This window comes from Schistocerca piceifrons, chromosome 1, assembly GCF_021461385.2.
Source record: "Schistocerca piceifrons isolate TAMUIC-IGC-003096 chromosome 1, iqSchPice1.1, whole genome shotgun sequence".
Classification (NCBI taxonomy): domain Eukaryota; kingdom Metazoa; phylum Arthropoda; class Insecta; order Orthoptera; family Acrididae; genus Schistocerca; species Schistocerca piceifrons.
The window spans coordinates 78884029-78902976 of record NC_060138.1 but is presented as its reverse complement, the minus strand read 5'-3'; the positions used below and the strand labels follow the sequence as shown (position 1 = coordinate 78902976).

Genomic DNA, 18948 nt, shown 5'->3' with positions numbered 1-18948 from the left:
GATCTAGTGGGCAGGATAGTTGTGGCAGCAGGATAGCTTCGGGATGCACCAGGTAGCTTTGAGAGGGTATGCCATGCAATACAGCGTCGATGTCAGGTGTGTCTCAATGCATCTGGACAAAACTTGGGGCATCTAGGCAATGGGCGTCCATTTCTATCCTGTGATTAAGCAGCTGCAACGGTATTTTGTAGCCCCCGATGACCTTTGCGACCGCCAGTTCCTATCTGACTACTCATTCTTGTTGTAGTTTGTGAACGTTTGTTTGAATCACCCCGTATATTGGTTCATTTTCCTAAGAACGCTAAGAATTTGCCCTCTGGGAACTTTAACAGTAAACTACACTACTGGCCATTAAAATTTGCTACACCACGAAGGTGACGTGCTACAGACGCGAAATTTAACCGACAGGAAGAAGATGGTGTGATATGAAAATGATCAGCTTTTCAGAACATTCACACGACGTTAGCGCCGGTGGCGACACCTACAACGTGCTGACATGAGGAAAGTTTCCAACCGATTTCTCATACACAAACAACAGTTGACCGGCGTTGCCTGGTGAAACGTTGTTGTGATGCCTCGTGTAAGAAGGAGAAATGCGTACCATCAGGTTTCCGACTTTGATAAAGGTCGGTTTGTAGCCTATCGCGTTGCGGTTTATCGTATAGCGACATTGCTGCTCGCTTTGCTCAAGATTCAATGACTGTCAATAGGGTATGGAATCGGTGCGTTCAGGAGTGTAATACGGAACGCCGTGCTGGATCCCAACGGCCTCGTATCACTAGCAGTCGGGATGACAGGCATCTTACCCAAATGGCTGTAACGGATCGTGCAGCCACGTCTCGATCTGTGAGTCAACAGATGGGGACGTTTGCAAGACAACGACCATTTGCACGAACAGTTCGACGACGTTTGCAGCAGCATGGACTATCAGCTCGGAGACCATGGCTGCGGTTACCCTTGACGCTGCATCACAGACAGGAGCGCCTGCGATGGTGTACTCAACGACGAACCTGGGTACACGAATGGCAAAACGCCATTTTTTCGGATGACTCCAGGTTCTGTTTACAGCATCATGATGGTCGCATCCGTGATTGGCGACATCGCGGTGAACGCACATTGGAAGCGTGTATTCGTCATCGGCATACTGGCGAATCACCCGGCATGATGGTATGGGGCGCCATTGGTTACACGTCTCGGTCACCTTTTGATCCCGTTGACGGCACTCTGAACAGTCGACGTTACATTTCAGATGTGTTACGACCCGTGGCTCTACCCTTCAAAAAATGGTTCAAATGGCTCTGAGCACTATGGGACTTAACATCTATGGTCATCAGTCCCCTAGAACTTAGAATTACTTAAATCTAACTAACCTAAGGACAGCACAGAACACCCAGCCATCACGAGGCAGAGAAAATCCCTGACCCCGCCGGGAATCGAACCCGGGAACCCGGGCGTGGGAAGCGAGAACGCTACCGCACGACCACGAGATGCGGGCTGCTCTACCCGTCATTCGATCCCTGCGAAATCCTACATTTCAGCAGGATAATGCAGGACCGCATGTTGTAAGTTGTGTACGGGCCTTTCTGGATATAGAAAATGTTCGACTGCTGCACTGGGCAGCACATTCTCCAGATCTCTCACCATTTGAAAAGGTCTGGTCAATGGTGGCCGAGCAACTGGCTCGCCACAATACGCCAGTCACTACTCTTGACGAAGTGTGGTATCGTGTTGAAGCTGCATGGGCAGCTGTACCTGTGCACGGCATCCAAGCTCTGTTTGACTCAATGCTCAAGCGTATCAAGGCCGTTATTACGGCCAGAGGTGGTTGTTCTGGGTACTGATTTCTCAGTATCTATGCACCCAAATTGCGTGAACATGTAATCACATGTCAGTTCTGGTGTAATATATTTGCCCAATGAATACTAATTTATCATCTGCATTTCTTCTTGGTGTAGCAATTTTAATGGCCAGTAGAGTACGTAGAGGTGCTGAACGCCTCTCTTGCAGCGACTGCCACTGGAGCTGGTTGAGCATATGTGTGATGCTTCCGCTCTTACTAAATGAACCTACTGCGAAGAGCATTGCCATTCTTTGGGTCTTCTCTGTTTCCTCCGATGTGATACTGATCCCATACTGAAGACCAATATTTAAGTACCTCCTATGTGGGTGAAGTACCCACGCGAGCCGGTGTGGCCGAGCGGTTCTAGGCGCTTCAGTCTGGAACCGCGTGACCGCTACGGTCGCAGGTTCGAATCCTGCCTCGGGCATGGATGTGTGTGATGTCTCTAGGTTAGTTAGGTTTACGTAGTTCTAAGTTCTAGGGGACTGATGACCTCAGCTGTTAAGTCCCATAGTGCTCAGAGCTATTTTTTGAAGTACACACACTGAGGATTCTTCCAAAGAATCTCGGTCTGACATATGCCTTACCTGAGGATAGTCGGTCATTCCGCTTTAAGGCGCTCCTTAGTTATTCTCCTAGATATGTTACCGATGCCAGCACTTCCAGTGATTGTTCTGCTTTCATAAAATAAAGGGCCATTTTGCGTATTTATCCGCAATAGGTTATATTTGTTTATTTTGAGAGCTTCCGCTCCGCAATACGTATGGGAAATAAAATCACAAATGCAGGCAGTCGACGGGCTTTTATTCATAAAATAATTATGTATTTTTCACTGTCTCTGTACGCCAAGTGGAATCTTTATGAATTCATTAAAAAGTTTATTTTATTCGGATTACAAATGAAAAGCACAAAACTATTGATGCGCTACTGTACTGCTTTATTTTGTCTGAAGGTTTTCGGCGTACAGGGCCATTCACAGACTTTCACGGATTACCGTCGTTAAAGAGTTCACAATGCTGGTAAACAACACTACAGAAGGTAATACACATCATGGCGATATGCAAACACAGAGTATATACAGTACATAATAAGGTAATTCAAAATGTTTCAGTTACACATAAAGCGAACAAACCAGAATATACCATTAATACTAAATATCAGTAGAACTGCGTGTGCGTGGTGGTTGTGTGTGTGTGTGTGTGTGCGTGAAAATGGGGTGGAAATTGAGGAGGACAACATCAAAGAACTGCATCCAACTGAAGAGCAGACCTGTATGCTGTAAAACAACCGCGTTGATGAAATGTGAAGCTTAAATGAAGTTTAGGAGAGAGAACATATTGAACTGTAACACTCAGTACTGATTAAGTTGTTTGCTAAGTTGATGTCCTCGCTTAGTACATGCTCAGGAAACTTGGAGACAAAATTCTGCAACCTCCAACTGCATTGATGCTCAGACAACCTAGATATCATTTTATTCTGCCCCTTCTACAGGGCTTAGCATTAGTTTCATTACCAAGTGCATTTATAACATAACGACAAACTCAAATAGCACTGAGTTAAAAATATTTTGCATAAGACAATAGTATACTTGGAACAGCCAGGAAAATATCAAAGATCTTTCCCGGCAATGCCAGAGGCAGAGCAAAATAGGTCAATAGCCTGGCAGAATTCCAGCGTGAATGATCCACTGATGATACGCCAGTGAACACAGAATCTACTGCAACTGTAACTCCAGTGGAAGACTCTGCAGGAGAGACGCTCAGTAGCTCGGTACGGGCTTTTGTTAAAATTTCGAGAACATACCTTCACCGAAGAGTCAAGCAGTATATTGCTCCCTCCTACGTATATCTCGCGAAGAGACCATGAGGATAAAATCAGAGAGATTAGAGCCCACACAGAAGCATACCGACAATCCTTTTTTCCACGAACAATACAAGACTGGAATAGAAGGGAGAACCGATAGAGGTACTCAAGGTACCCTCCGCCACACACCGTCAGGTGGCTTGCGGAGTATGGATGTAGATGTAGATGTAGATGTAGAGATTAGCGCCTGAGCTAGGAAAGTAGTAGAATGACATCATGGTGACAGAAGGATATTATCGTAATTGTGACTCTGTTAAAAAAAAAAGTGTGTGAAATCTTATGGACTTAACTGCTAAGGTCATCAGTCCCTAAGCTTACACACTACTTAACCTAAATCATCCTAAGGACAAACACACACACCCATGCCAGAGGGAGGGCTCGAACCTCCGCCGGGACCAGCCGCTCAGTGACTGCAGCGCCTTAGACCGCAATTGTGACTGTGCAAAGTGTCCCAAGAAAGCTGAAGTCAGATGCAAGAGTGAGTAACTATTCAGTATACAGACATGGCAGAAAGAATGCCTGAAAGGTGAAGTTGAGAAATCCTGAAGCGACCAAGGGAGGTGACCAAATGCAAGAGTTGGGGAAGTGATGTTGTTGTTACCTCACCTTCACGGAGCACACGTGGTTGTCTTGCATATATACTAGTTCGGTTCTGGTGGAGTTCTATTCAGTTGGAGCAGTCCTGCTGAGATGGATGGACTATGTTGGTCAACCCTCTGCTCAATTAGTCACATTTGATGTTCTATGGAGTAGCAAGTTCTGTCTGGAAGCACTGAGTCACAGTGAGCTACAGTGTCCACTGCTGAGTCAAGACTGATGGAGAGCTGTGGAAATCACTATCGGCAGGCCTTCTGGAGCCCTAACGTGTAGGGCCTGGGAGCAGACCATCATCCAACATAGTTGGGCATGCCACTGTGTAAGGTGGTTTCTTATTCTATGACTGAACACAACTGTGTAAGCTGTAATGACGTTGTTTAATATTGCAATTTTGTCACGGAAATACAAGCATTTACACAGTATACAATGTGACTATGTTAATACAGTTGTCAAAATGACTCACCTCGGCCTCTGAAAGTGAACTAATCCTAAACATAACAGTATTAAATTTTAACTCTCAGGAAGTTAAATAACCCTAAACATAATATTAAATTTTAACTAGGAATTTCTTTACAAAATTATTCTTACGATTATTTTATTATGTTGGCCAGTAGTAGGATAAATCATCTGATTCCAGCTCAAAGTTTGGTACTATCTTTAGGGAGACAATAAAGGCGAGCGAAAGATTACCCCAGGTTGCTCGAGTTTACAGTGGATGCACGCTGGTGAACCAACAAGTTTGTGCCTCTGCACGCGGTATTTACCTTAGCTGCAATGAGTTGTCACCTGCGTAGCTGCTCATGCCCTCTGAAATTCCTATAAAACTAATGAAACCTTTGTTCAATTTTCCAGCAGAAACTCTATGTTTCTCGATATGTGAGAAAACATGGACTCATCCCTAGTCTCAGACTATGGCCATATACACATGCATGGCTGGAACAGCGTGCATATTATAATGCCCCCTCAGTTCTCGCTATAATGCCCTCTCAGTTCTCGGAAGAACAGTTAAATAACTGGCTGGTTCGTTTCTCCACAGTTGGAGCTCAACGACGCTACAGCAAACATCTAGCTGCATGTCAGCCACAGTGAACACAGTGTTCACTCAAATATCTCCTCTGCGTCGTTCAGAGCGTTATGCATTCCATTCTGCACTTGTCCCCAGTTCAGAAGAGTCCACGAAAATTTCGCTCTTCTCTTTCTCGTAGCCCAACTCTCTCCCTGTGGTGTCACCGCCAGACACCACACTTGCTAGGTGGTAGCCTTTAAATCGGCCGCGGTCCGTTAGTATACGTCGGACCCGCGTGTCGCCACTATCAGTGATTGCAGACCGAGCGCTGCCACACGGCAGGCCTAGAGAGACTTCCTAGCACTCGCCCCAGCCGACTTTGCTAGCGATGGTTCACTGACAAATTACGCTCTCATTTGCCGAGACGATAGTTAGCATAGCCTTCAGCTACCTCATTTGCTACGACCTAGCAAGGCGCCATTATCAATTGCTATTTATATTGTGATGCATGTACCGTCAGACCGATGTTCACCAATTATGGATTAAAGTTAAGTATTCCAGCAGCTACGTACTTTTCTTGATAGTATAATTACTTTACCTGTTCCAGACCTCACGCCAGCCTGCGTGAGTTAAACGCGTGCCTTTCACACTCCCCACCTCGCTCCTTTCGTTCTCCACGTCACGAAATTTTTCGACCAATAGGAGTGTTCCTCCTATTTTGTGTAAACTCTCTCTACCAATCGCAAGGGTCCTACCATTAAACTGCGTCGAAATCTTGGCACTTTACTCCTTCCTGGTGCGTTTCTGCCAGTCGGACGTTTGGTGCCTGCTCCAAATGCCTAAAAAGTTACCTGTGTCTATCACGTGTGTAACACTTGCAGTTCACGTAATCAAATGCATCACTGCAGTTTTCTAAAGCTTCTTTCTGTCCTACTTCTGGTGGCCCTTTACTCGCTCTGCAGCATGAGTCACCTGTCCAGTAACTGGCTCCCGCCATGGAACGCCCCCTTAAGAGCTTCCCATAGTGCCTCATGGGCTGCGGCCTCTGTGTTGCCTGTGCTGGCTTCCACACAAAACGTTTCCTCTCGCTGCTTGTTTCACCTTCTGCTCATTGACATGCATTATATAGGAGTGGTGTGTTAGTACCGTTGACTGAGTGTCATCCCTTTTGCATTACATACATATAGGTAAATCTGCTCATTACTGCTGAAGTAAGTTAGGTGTCATATTCACCTTCCCATTACTGAGTATAAAACTCTTATCGAAGGTGCGAAATTGACCTTCATTTATTCTGTCACCTTACAACTGCTGCCAGTCACCTCCTTTCTCGAGGAAGACTTCAATGGTGACTGTATCTCTCTTTGCAGGAGGACATTGCCCTCATCTGCAGGACTTCATGTACTCTGGGCAGCCTACGGTATGGTCATGGGTGCCCTGGTCATCTCGTCCAGGAAGCTGTTGGCTACCCTTGGCAGCACAGAGAACGATACATACTAACCCCGTGGAGCAACTGTCTTGTGACGACATTGGCGCTGATGCTGCCAACTCTGCCTCCTCCAGTTTCGCTGCAGATCACACCATAGTCAGCTTGTACTGGGCTCCCACCAGTGCAGGCTGCCTGCATGTCACTACATCAACTGCTGTATTTTGTGGACAATAAATGTTTGATATTTTAATACTGTTTTAACAGTACCTCCAGGAATCGTACTGGCATCTGCCCCATGTGTCAGTGTACCCACGTTTCTTGCTTCCTGACCTCGAGCTCACATCTATTCAGCAGGTATCATAGCATCATACCACCTGGGTGCTACAGAGTATATACTGTGTCTATGCAACTAAAACGACTACATTACTGTAATATGAAAACTGTGTAACTACTTACCTTTCTCAGATAATTATACTAATACATTTCATTTTTACCGAAGAGCGCAGAGAGAGCTGCCTGAGATCCTAGCCATGAAGCACCCTACATATTTTCAGCCAAAAAGTGGGGTGAACTGGTAGTGAGGAAGAGGGTTCCCAATGGCGAATATTTGGGAAGGTTTTCAAGTCCCATCATTTGCTTTGCTATCAAGGTAAACACACTGAAAACCACGGTCAAATCTGGGGAGGGGGTTGGAGCAACTTTTGACAATACATCCCAGACAAAAACATGAAGGTCTATAGGGTGTTTGAATATCTGCCACTGTGTGTAAGAAAGTGAAGACGATTACTTATCTGACATGGGCAGTGTGTGTATAGTCGGTCAGTGTGTGACATATAAGTCTTTGGCAAACTGCCTCTTGGCCTCTATCTCGGGTTCTTCGGCCGACGTTAATCTCATGATTTTTATGACGTTTCGCCAGCACGAGTGGCTGGCATTGTCAAAGCTTCACCCCCCATTGCCGGTGGTGAACTGGAGCCGAGCTCGCGGCCGCAGACTATATGTACCTGGCGCGCCAACGTCCGAGGGCTTCTCCGTGGTTATTTCCGGTGCGGTTCTCCTCTTGCTACCTGCGACGGTCGTTCGCTGCAGTACGGGAAGCCAGGATCCGTTTACCTTACGGCTTTCCTCTTTCATGTTGAAACTGTTCGTGTACTTTTGTATTTCTACAGCTTCTCTGAAGAAGCGCGTGTGATAGTGCTTCTCTACAGCCAGAACTTCCGTGTCGGCGAATTTTATTACGTGGTCGGCCTCATTCAGTGCGTGCTCTGCCACGGTCCATTTTTCCACCTGCCCCAACCTGCAATGTCGCTTATGTTCTTTGATCCTGATGTTAATTGATCGTCCAGTCATTCCGACATAAACTTTTCAGCATGTGCATGGTATACGCTATATTCACGACATTGCAAGTGGGTCTCTTTTCTCCTTCGCCGATCCTTAGACACTCTTTGATCTTCCTTGTCGGTTTGAAAATCGTCTTTACGCCATGTTTGCGCAATATACGGCCGATTCTGTCCGTCACTCTGGGAATGTATGGCAGAAAGGCCGTACCCGACATTTCTTTTTCTGGTTCCTTACTCCGCCGAGTGTTTGGCTCCGTTACACTTCTAATATAATTTGTGGAGTACCCATTGCTCCTCAGGACAGTTTCCAGGTGATGCATTTCTCGTTTGTGGTGTTCCGGTTCACATATTCGTCCTGCTCTCGTTACGAGAGTACTAATCATGTCTCTTTCCTGGCTCGGGTGGTGGTTTGACAGTTTGTGCAGGTATCGGTCCGTGTGTGCCGACATAACATTTACCATGGAAGTAGAAAAGGACAAGAAACTGCCATTTCTAGATGTGCTGGTCACAAGGGACGGCGAAAACCTGGGACACAGCGTGTATCGAAAACCGACATACACAGACCGATACCTGGGGCGCTAGGTACATATAGTCCGCTGCCGCGAGCTCGGCTCCAGTTCACCACTGACAATGGAGGGTGAAGCTTTGACAATGCCAGCCACTCGTGCTGGCGAAACGTCAGAAAAATCATTAGATGAACGTCGGCCGAAGAACCTGGGACAGAAGCCAATAGGTAGTTTGTCAACAAGTGGCCACGACGTGCAAACGGCTGCGGCTGCAGACGAAACCAGTAGCCGCTCATAAATCTGGGTCAACACGACGGCGTTACCATAGAGATCTATACAAGAACAGTTTATGTGATTTTTTGAGGCAGACGCTGGAAGTAGTCGTGACAAAGCCACTGGAATTGTCAGGGATCTTGTTTTCCCGAATCTACATAGCGACTTTCCGACGATGGAAAGTGGTTTAAAATCGCACGTTGGAAGAAGCCTTTTGAAAGTTGTGGCAGGAAGTAGCACTTTACACAGTAGGGGAGAAGGGAATGTTGACCAGAAAGGCCTGCTTTTGGCTCCTGAAGATGACTGGCAGGAAGGCCTGAATGTGAAATAATTTCGTGGAGTGGTTAGAGACGTACGAAGTGGAGTCTCGTCTGGTATTCATTGTACGTCATAGGAGGCAAGTTTAGTTCCCTGTGGCGACGAGATGGTGTTTCAAAATGTAATCCTTTAATCGGTTAGCATTCCTCGGTGGCGAAGGAATCAAGTCGTTGGTCCAACGGTGTGGAGTTGAAGTTTTAAGTTTTATGTGTATCAAGGCAGGTATGAGTGTTACTCAGTGATCAGTCGAGTTATTTGGCTAGTACAGTAGCATGTTGTTGTTGTTGTTGTTGTCTTCAGTCCGAAGACTGGTTTGATTTAGCTTGCCATGCTACTCAATCCTGTGCAAGCTTCTTTATCTCCGAATGACTGTGCAACTTACCTCGTTCTGAATCTGCTTACAGTATTCACACTTTTGTCTCCCTCTACGATTTTAACCCCCAACACTTCCCTCCGATACTAAGTTGGTGATCCCTTCATGTCTCATTACGTGTCCTATCAACCGATCCCTTCTTTTGGCCGAGTTGTGCCCCAAATTTCTTGTTTCCCCAATTCTATTCAGTACCTCCTCACCAGTTACTTGATCTACCATCTAAGCTTCAACATTCTTCTGTAGTACCACATTTCGAAAGCTTTTATTCTCTTTTTGTCGAGGATACTGGAAATTAATATGTTCCCTTTTTATTTTAAACTGTTATACTGTTGTGTGTATGGACGAGATTACCAGTGGGAGCTGCTAGAAGTCAGTGGGAGATGGTGCACAGATTGTTAGTGGTGTTCGCTTTCCTATACAGCGCTCTGTTCCCAAGGAAATTGGATTTCTGCAGGGTGTCTATTACTGACACATGAATAGTGACAATTTTATCTTTGTCTGACGCTGGCGACTTCTTTTTAGACTGATTTAATAGTAAAACGTTTGTGAGGATTAACCCATGTCCGCCATAAACGTTTACCACGACAACTGTTAAGTAGCACATTGTGTAATTTGCCTCACGCCGCAAATCGCTAAGAGTGCGAGTGTTCAGGCCGCCGAAACCGTGAGTGAGATATCAAGCGATGATTTGGAAGCTCCGGGGGCGGACGAAATGAGCATTTCATTTGTTGTAGAAGTTTCCTTTCTTTTTCGCTTTTTACTCTACACCAGCACGGGCGAGAACAGTCCGTTAGTGATACACAGCCGAGAGCATCTATAAATCGTACGAGTATAGTATTTAAAATGAGTGAAATGTAAATTACATACATGCTTTAGTATTATTTAAATTGGCCTTTGTACATTACAGATGTTGTACAAAAATTGTCGTCTGTCTAAAACTGAGTCAGTATGAACACAGCATACCTTACTAAGCTAAGGTCAGAGAAAATGAGCAGTAAGAGAGGAATCTTGTTGGATTCAGAATATTTTGGAAATTATGTGAGCTGGAAGAGTTGGAAAGGAGAACATCGAAGGAATCTTTTACGAAGGAAGGGAGGAAAGCGGGAGGGAAGAGAGGAAGTCTGAAATGGAGAAGAAATGCAGTGTTCTATTACCTTGGGAAGTTTTATGAACGTATTTCGCGGTCAGGTAGGAAGAGATGGTTAAAATTGGGACATGTTGTGGATAGTGAAGTTGTTTAGATGAGTTGTTACAAGCGCGGCAGAGCACAGAGTTAATAATCAGGACTGAAACAGCAAGGTGGTTGGCTCCCAGTTTTGCGAGAAATATCCTAAATCGGAAGGTGTTCCACGAACAAGAGGGGAGATCAGAAAATTGTTTCAGCAAGCTCCTATTGGGGGATGGTAGACGGATACGGAAGGCGAGGCGGCGTGCATGGTGTTCGAGTATTTTGAGGGAACAGGATGGTATGATACAGTACTGGTCAAATTAGGGGCATGATGGAGGGATGGAATCCTCATCGCTTGGATTAATAGTTTTGGTCTGTGGCAGACTTTTTGTTGGGTCATTAGCAGATGCATCTACCTTGCTAGTTCAGGACTGGAGAATCGGCCCAATTGTTCTAGAGTGTTAGTTAGTTTGATTTGCCAGCTGTAAATGGTGAGAGAAAATTTAGGGAAGCGGAAACTGCTCTTAGTTCGTCCTACACGTTTTCGCTCGACTTTCGCGTGATCAATTTTGGGAGAAAGGTAAGCGTCGCATCTGCCTTCTTTGTTGTTGCTGGGCGTCATTTCTTCCTTCAGCTCCTGTGGAGTCCACTTCCAAATTCGATTTTGCCACCTGTCGACATCCGTTCTTTCCATCAGTTCTTTCTAAATGCCAACCAAACACAGCTATTTGGTTTCTACTACGTTGACTGTTGTCGTGCTGCCACCTAACTCTCTCTTACTGTATTATTCTTCACTCTGTTCATACCTAAAATGTCAGAATTTCTTCTGCACAAGTTGAATTTCAGGGACGGTAGTGTTTCTTTCTTTTTCTCTTTCAACCCTCCCTCCCCCCCCCCCCCCCCTTCTCACAGCCTCATGCATTTGCACCCGAATAGTTTTAGAGCACCCTGTAACATTGAGAAATCAAGGGGCAAACAAATATGTATTGGAACTGTACCATGATCTAATACTAATAATTTACTGTGATTCAGTGGCATGGAGTAAGTCTTTCAATTGGACCCCATCTCGACGACTTTTTTGGTCATCAGTCTGCTTACTGGTTTGATGCGGCTTGCCACGAATTCCTTTCCTGCGCTAACCTCTTCATCTCAGAGTAGCACTTGCAACCTACGTCCTCAATTATTTGCTTGACGTATTCCAATATTTGTCTTCCTCTACAGTTTTTGTCCTCTACAGCTCCCTCTAGTAACATGGAAGTCATTCCCTCATGTCTTAGCAGATGTCCTATCATCCTGTCCCTTCTCCTTATCAGTGTTTTCCACACATTCCTTTCCTCTCCGATTCTGTGTAGAACCTCCTCATTCCTTACCTTATCAGTCCACCTAATTTTCAACATTCGTTTATAGCACCACATCTCAAATGCTTCGATTCTCTTCTGTTCCGGTTTTCCCACAGTCCATGTTTCACTACCATACAATGCTGTACTCCAGACGTACATCCTCAGAAATTTCTTCCTCAAATTAAGGCCGGTATTTGAAATTAGTAGACTTCTCTTGGCCAGAAATGCCTTTTTTGCCATAGCGAGTTTGCTTTTGATGTCCTCCTTGCTCCGTCCGTTATTGGTTATTTTACTGCCTAAGTAGCAGAATTCCTTACCTTCATTGACTTCGTGACCATCAATCGTGATGTTAAGTTTCTCGCTGTTCTCATTTCTACTACTTCTCATTACCTTCGTCTTTCTCCGATTTACTCTCAAACCATACTGTGTACTCATTAGACTGTTCATTCCGTTCATCAGATCATTTAAATCTTCTTCACTATCACTCAGGATAGCAATGTCATCAGCGAATCGTATCATTGATATCCTTTCACCTTGTATTTTAATTCCACTCCTGAACCTTTCTTTTATTTCCATCATTGCTTCCTCGATGTACAGATTGAAGAGTAGGGGCGAAAGGCTACAGCCTTGTCTTACACCCTTCTTAATACGAGCACTTCGTTCTATATCGTCCACTCTTATTGTTGTGGCTTGGCAAGACAGCCAAGCCACTATGAGGAAGCCGAAAGGCACGCGTTTAAGCTCACGCAGGCTGGCGTGAGGTCTGGAACAGGACAAGGACTTTATAGTAACAAAGAACGTACGTAGCTGCTGGAATACTTAACTTTAATCCACAATTGGTGAACATCGCTCTTGACGGTACATGTTTTACAGCATCAATAGTAACTGCTAATGGCGCCTTGCTAGGTCGTAGCAAATTACGTAGCTGAAGGCTATGCTAACTAACTATCGTCTCGGCAAATGAGAGCGTAATTTGTCAGTGAACCATCGCTAGCAAAGTCGGCTGTACAACTGGGGCGAGTGCTAGGAAGTCTCTCTAGACCTGCCGTGTGGCGGCGCTCGGTCTGCAATCACTGATAGTGGCGACATGGGGGTCCGACGTATACTACGGACCGCGGCCGATTTAAAGGCTACCACCTAGCAAGTGTGGTGTCTGGCGGTGACACCACACTTATTATTCCATCTTGGTTGTTGTACATATTGTATATGACCCGTCTCTCCCTATAGCTTACCCCTACTTTTTTCAGAATCTCGAACAGCTTGCACCATTTTATATTGTCGAACGCTTTTTCCAGGTCGACAAATCCTATGAAAGGGTCTTGATTTTTCTTTAGCCTTGCTTCCATTATTAGCCGTAACGTCAGAATTGCCTCTCTCGTCCCTTTACTTTTCCTAAAGCCAAACTGATCGTCACCTAACGCATTCTCAATTTTCTTTTCCATTCTTCTGCATATTATTCTTGTAAGCAGCTTCGATGCATGAGCTGTTAAGCTGATTGTGTGATAATTTTCGCGCTTGTCAGCTCTTGCCGTCTTCGGAATTGTATGGATGATGCTTTTCCGAAAGTCAGATGGTATATCGCCAGACTCATATATTCTACACACCAAAGTGAATAGTCGTTTTGTTGCCACTTCCCCCAATGATTTTAGAAATTCTGATGGAATGTTATCTATCCCTGCTGCCTTATTTGACCGTAAGTCCTCCAAAGCTCTTTTAAATTCCAATTCTAATACTGGATCCCCTATCTCTTCTAAATCGACTCCTGTTTCTTCTTCTATCACATCAGACAAATATTCAGCCTCATAGAGGCTTTCAATGCATTCTTTCCACCTATCTGCTCTCTCCTCCGCATTTAACAGTGAAATTCCCGTTGCACTCTTAATGTTACCACCGTTGCTTTTAATGTCACCAAAGGTTGTTTTGGCTTTCCTGTATACTGAGTCTGTCCATCCGACAATCATATGTTTTTCGATGTCTTTACATTTTTCCTGCAGTCATTTCGTCTTAGCTTCCCTGCACTTCCTGTTTATTTCATTCCTCAGCGACTTGTATTTCTGTATTCCCGATTTTCCCGGAATATGTTTGTACTTCCTCCTTTCATCAATCAACTGAAGTATTTCTTCTGTTACCCATGGTTTCTTCGCAGCTACCTTCTTTGTACCTATGTTTTCCTTCCCAACTTCTGTAATGGCCCTTTTTAGAGATGTCCATTCCTCTTCAACTGTACTGCCTACTGCGTTATTCCTTATTGCTGTATCTATAGCGTTAGAGAACTTCAAACGTATCTCGTCATTCCTTAGTACTTCCGTATCCCACTTCTTTGCGTATTGTTTCTTCCTGACTAATGTCTTGAACTTCAGCCTACTCTTCATCACTACTATATTGTGATCTGAATCTATATCTGCTCCTGGGTACGCCTTACAATCCAGTATCTGATTTCGGAATCTCTGTCTGACCATGATGTAATCTAATTGAAATCTTTCCGTATCTCCCGGCCTTTTCCAAGTATACCTCCTCCTCTTGTGATTCTTGAACAGGGTATTCGCTATTACTAGCTGAAACTTGTTACAGAACTCAATTAGTCTTTCTCCTCTTTCATTCCTTGTCCCAAGCCCATATTCTCCTGTAACCTTTTCTTCTACTCCTTCCCCTACAACTGCATTCCAGTCGCCCATGACTATTAGATTTTCGTCCCCCTTTACATACTGCATTACCCTTTCAATATCCTCATACACTTTCTCTATTTGTTCATCTTCAGCTTGCGACTTCGGCATGTATACCTGAACTATCGTTGTCGGTGTTGGTCTGCTGTCGATTCTGATTAGAACAACCTGGACACTGAACTGTTCACAGTAACACACCCTCTGCCCTACCTTCCTACTCATAACGAATCCTACACCTGTTATACCATTTTCTGCTGCTGTTGATATTACCCGATACTCATCTGACCAGAAATCCTTGTCTTCCTTCCACTTCACTTCACTGACCCCTACTATATCTAGATTGAGCCTTTGCATTTCCCTTTTCAGATTTTCTAGTTTTCCTACCACGTTCAAGCGTCTGACATTCCACGCCCCGACTCGTAGAACGTTATCCTTTCATTGATTATTCAATCTTTTTCTCATGGTAACCTCCCCCTTGGCAGTCTCCCGGAGATCCGAATGGGGGACTATTCCGGAATCTTTTGCCAATGGAGAGATCATCATGACACTTGTTCAATTACAGGCCACATGTCCTGTGGGTACACGTTAAGTGTCTTTAATGCAGTGGTTTCCATTGCCTTCTGCATCCTCATGTCGTTGATCATTGCTGATACTTCCGCCTTTAGGGGCAATTTCCCACCCCTAGAACAAGAGAGTGCCCTGAACCTGCATCCGCTCCTGCGCCCTCTTTGACAAGGCCGTTGGCAGAATGAGTCTGACTTCTTATGCCGGAAGTCTTCGGCCGCCAATGCTGATTATTTATCAAAATTTAGGCAGTGGCGGGGATCGAACCCGGGACCGAAAACGTTTTGATTGTGAATCAAAGACGCTACCCCTAAACCACGGGCCCCGAATCTGCATCTGTAAGGACACATCTACATCCACACACTGCAAATGTCGGTGAAATGCGAGGCATGGGAAAGTGAGGTACAGGGTGGTCGAGATGCCACCGTACTCCATAGTTGATTTGATTTATTTTAACACAAATACGTACTTATGTATGTAGTGTCCAGTGTATCCGTATGCTTCCCGCCATACTGTAAACGCCTTTCCATACTCCTCCATGTTCTTCGTGACATATTTTTGAGCATGTCTAGTGTTACAGTGCGAAGTACATCCTCAACAGCAGTGCACAGTTCTTCATTTGTAGCATGACTAATTGCCGATTTATGCGTCTTAATGACTCCCCGTAACGACTTATCAGGTGTGATGAGGTCCGGACTACTTGGTGGCCATTTCAAGAGAGCTGGTGTCGCTGATGAACCACGCTGAATCCGGCACGCTGGGAAGTGTCCATTTAGTGACTCGTTCACTGCAAGGGCGTAGTGAGGAGGCTCTCCATCTTGCTGTAACCGTATGAATTATGTGAGGCCCCTTTTCTTAAACTGAGGTATTGACCATGTTTGTAACACGTATAAATAATCTGCGTCATTCACAAAGAACTACCGTCCCAGTAGATGTTGGGATGTGATCGCTGACCATATCATTACTTGAGGTAGCTTCCATTCCTTTCTAAATCGAATGTGTAACGAGGATTCTCTTTGGTCTAAACGACAATATTTCTAGAACCAGAGCTGCGATATAGGACCTTGGCACGGTTCACTGCGCTTGAAAGTGTGTTAACAAAGCACAGCATGAGAAACACACTCATTCCAGTCTGTATCTGATAAGTCGTTTACGAACGTCTGTCGAAAAGGTCTGACCGCAGGGTTTTTTTTTTTTCGTGTGAGCCCGGATTGTCGTCCTCGGTATACGGAGCTGCGAAGTACGCTTTCGTGTCGACCTTGTAGGAGATTTTTCAGCCGAAACAGATACTCCGGCACTCATGTGCCGGAGTCGAGTCTTCTTCCTTCCAGTCCGCGGCCTGTCTTTTACACTACCAAAAGCACCTCCTTCGCAGTCGAGAAGTGTTGCCTGTCGCGGTGGAGCATTATTAAATGTTTTCTGCTATGCTCCCATAATCTGTCCCATTATCTGCTCTGTGTGTTGTTCGTACACCGGCGTACTTGTCATTGAGCGCTCCTCAGCCGTGTAACTGTAGCCTTTCGCATTTGCCGTGGCTACAAATTAAAACTCGACTGCGACTGCCAAAACATATAACAATTCCAAGAACTGATAAGAAGCGACGTAGTTACCAACCCGGACATTAACTTTTGATATTAAACAGAGGTTATGACGCTACGGGGATTTTCACCCACCCTGTACTGTTTAACAAAGGCGCCGAACCCCATGTCGTTCCTCGCGAGCTACTCACATCATTGAGAGGTAAAAGTTAGGTTAAAAAAATGGTTCAAATGGCTCTGAGCACTATGGGACTCAACTGCTGAGGTCATTAGTCCCCTAGAACTTAGAACTAGTTAAACCTAACTAACCTAAGGACATCACAAACATCCATGCCTGAGGCAGGATTCGAACCTGCGACCGTAGCGGTCTTGCGGTTCCAGACTGCAGCGCCTTTAACCGCACGGCCACTTCGGCCGGCAAAAGTTAGGTTAAAGCCAGATGAAAATTTGTGACCATTCGATTAAATGCGCTAAGGGTTACTCTAAGAGAAGAAGAATAATTAATGTTCGTTCCTTCCTTATTCGCAAACAGACTAGGGGGAAAGCTTTCAGGTGTGTTTGCTGCCACCGTTAATAGTATACTGACCTGCTGGCGAGATTAGGGTACTACAAGCGACAGCAGCAGAGCGTTAATGCGTTTCCCTATGTTCGTTTTATTTAATTATAGTGTTTTAAAATATTAATGGGTGATGCATTCTGACACCGGTAATGTAAGGCTTACATTTTTTTTATCTGTTGTATAGAAAAAGAGGTCATTTTGGTCGTGTAATTAGGACCAGACGGGAGCTAATAGGACCGCCCGTGGGACCGATGATGAACTACTGTTCTCAATTTGTTGTTGCACAGGCGCAGCACGCACTAATCGGAAAAAAGTGTGCGAAAACACATAAAAGCCGGCGTCATTTGCGATCTAGCATGGGGAGGAACGGCGGTAGGGGCCTGGGGTAGAGGGGGGGGGGGGAGGGGGTGGCGGAAACACGTTGTTTAATCTGGGCGCGCCGCAATCAGCTTCCATTACGGGCTCGGCGCGTCGGGGCGGCGCGCCGGCAGTCAAATGTAAACAGACGCAAACAGGGGGCGCGTAATGCCGCGCAAAATGCGCGCGCCGCCCCGCGGGTGCCGTAAATCTAACGAGCGCGGGGTTGTCATGTTAATCGTCACGATGAATATTAATGCAGATCCGCAAATGCTGGCAAGATAATTTGTGTAGAGTGCGCGGCAGGTTCGGCAGCAGGCAGGGACGTGGGAGGAGGGGGCGTGTCGCGTGTGGGTGCGACTGCCAGCGGTACAGGGCGGGCGCGCGCGCCGAGTGTGGCAGCCTCACATGAGCGCATGTGTGTGTGTGTGGGGGGGGGGGGGGGCGAGGGGGCGTAGGGATAGCGCCGGTGGTGAATGCTGACGCCGCCGCCACCGCCGCGGCCCCCGGGTGACAGGGACAACTGCGCGCCGTGTCAGCGGTACACGGCCGACATGGCACCCGCAGCGCCAACTGCTTGTTCCGTCGGGGCCCCTGTGTAGCCATCAGCGAGTGCCGGCCGCCTTCTGCTGGCTGTCCTTGCGCTGTCCGTTCGCTCGCTTTATCATTTAATGAACGTGGGAGGCCTGCAAAGCCGGCAATGCTTTGAAACAACGGAGGGGACTGATTAAAAAAACAATCAGCGCTACGATGGGCGTTCAATAAAAAATGCAACACAATTTTTTTGTTCTAAAGACAACTCGGTCATATTCTCTTCTACAGAATCCCATTTTCAAACATAATTTCCCATCAGCGCGGCGGCCTTTACCCCATCTCAGTGGGAGAGTTTGTATGCAAACACAGCAGTACTTTGAAACTTCCTGGGAGATTAAAACTGTGTGCCGGACCGAGACTCGAACTCGGGACCTTTGCCTTTCGCGGGCAAGTGCTCTACCAACTGAGCTATCCAAGCACGACTCACGCCCCGTCCTCACAGCTTTACTTCTGCCATTATCTCGCCTCCAACTTTCCAAACTTGAGGTGGTGGAGCACCTGCCCGCAAAAGGCAAGGTCCCGAGTTCGAGTTTCGGTCCGGCACACAGTTTTAATCTGCCAGGAAGTTTCATATCAGCGCACACTCCGCTACAGAGTGAAAATCTCATTCTGGAGACAGCACT

General features: G+C 45.9%; 1 non-coding gene across 1 annotated transcript; it reads right to left on the bottom strand.

Annotated features, from left to right (window-relative positions):
* Positions 1–18669: 18669 nt before the first annotated feature.
* On the bottom strand, positions 18670–18744 carry Trnas-cga. Its single transcript has one exon. It is a non-coding gene; the product is annotated as a tRNA-Ser (tRNA).
* Positions 18745–18948: the final 204 nt, after the last annotated feature.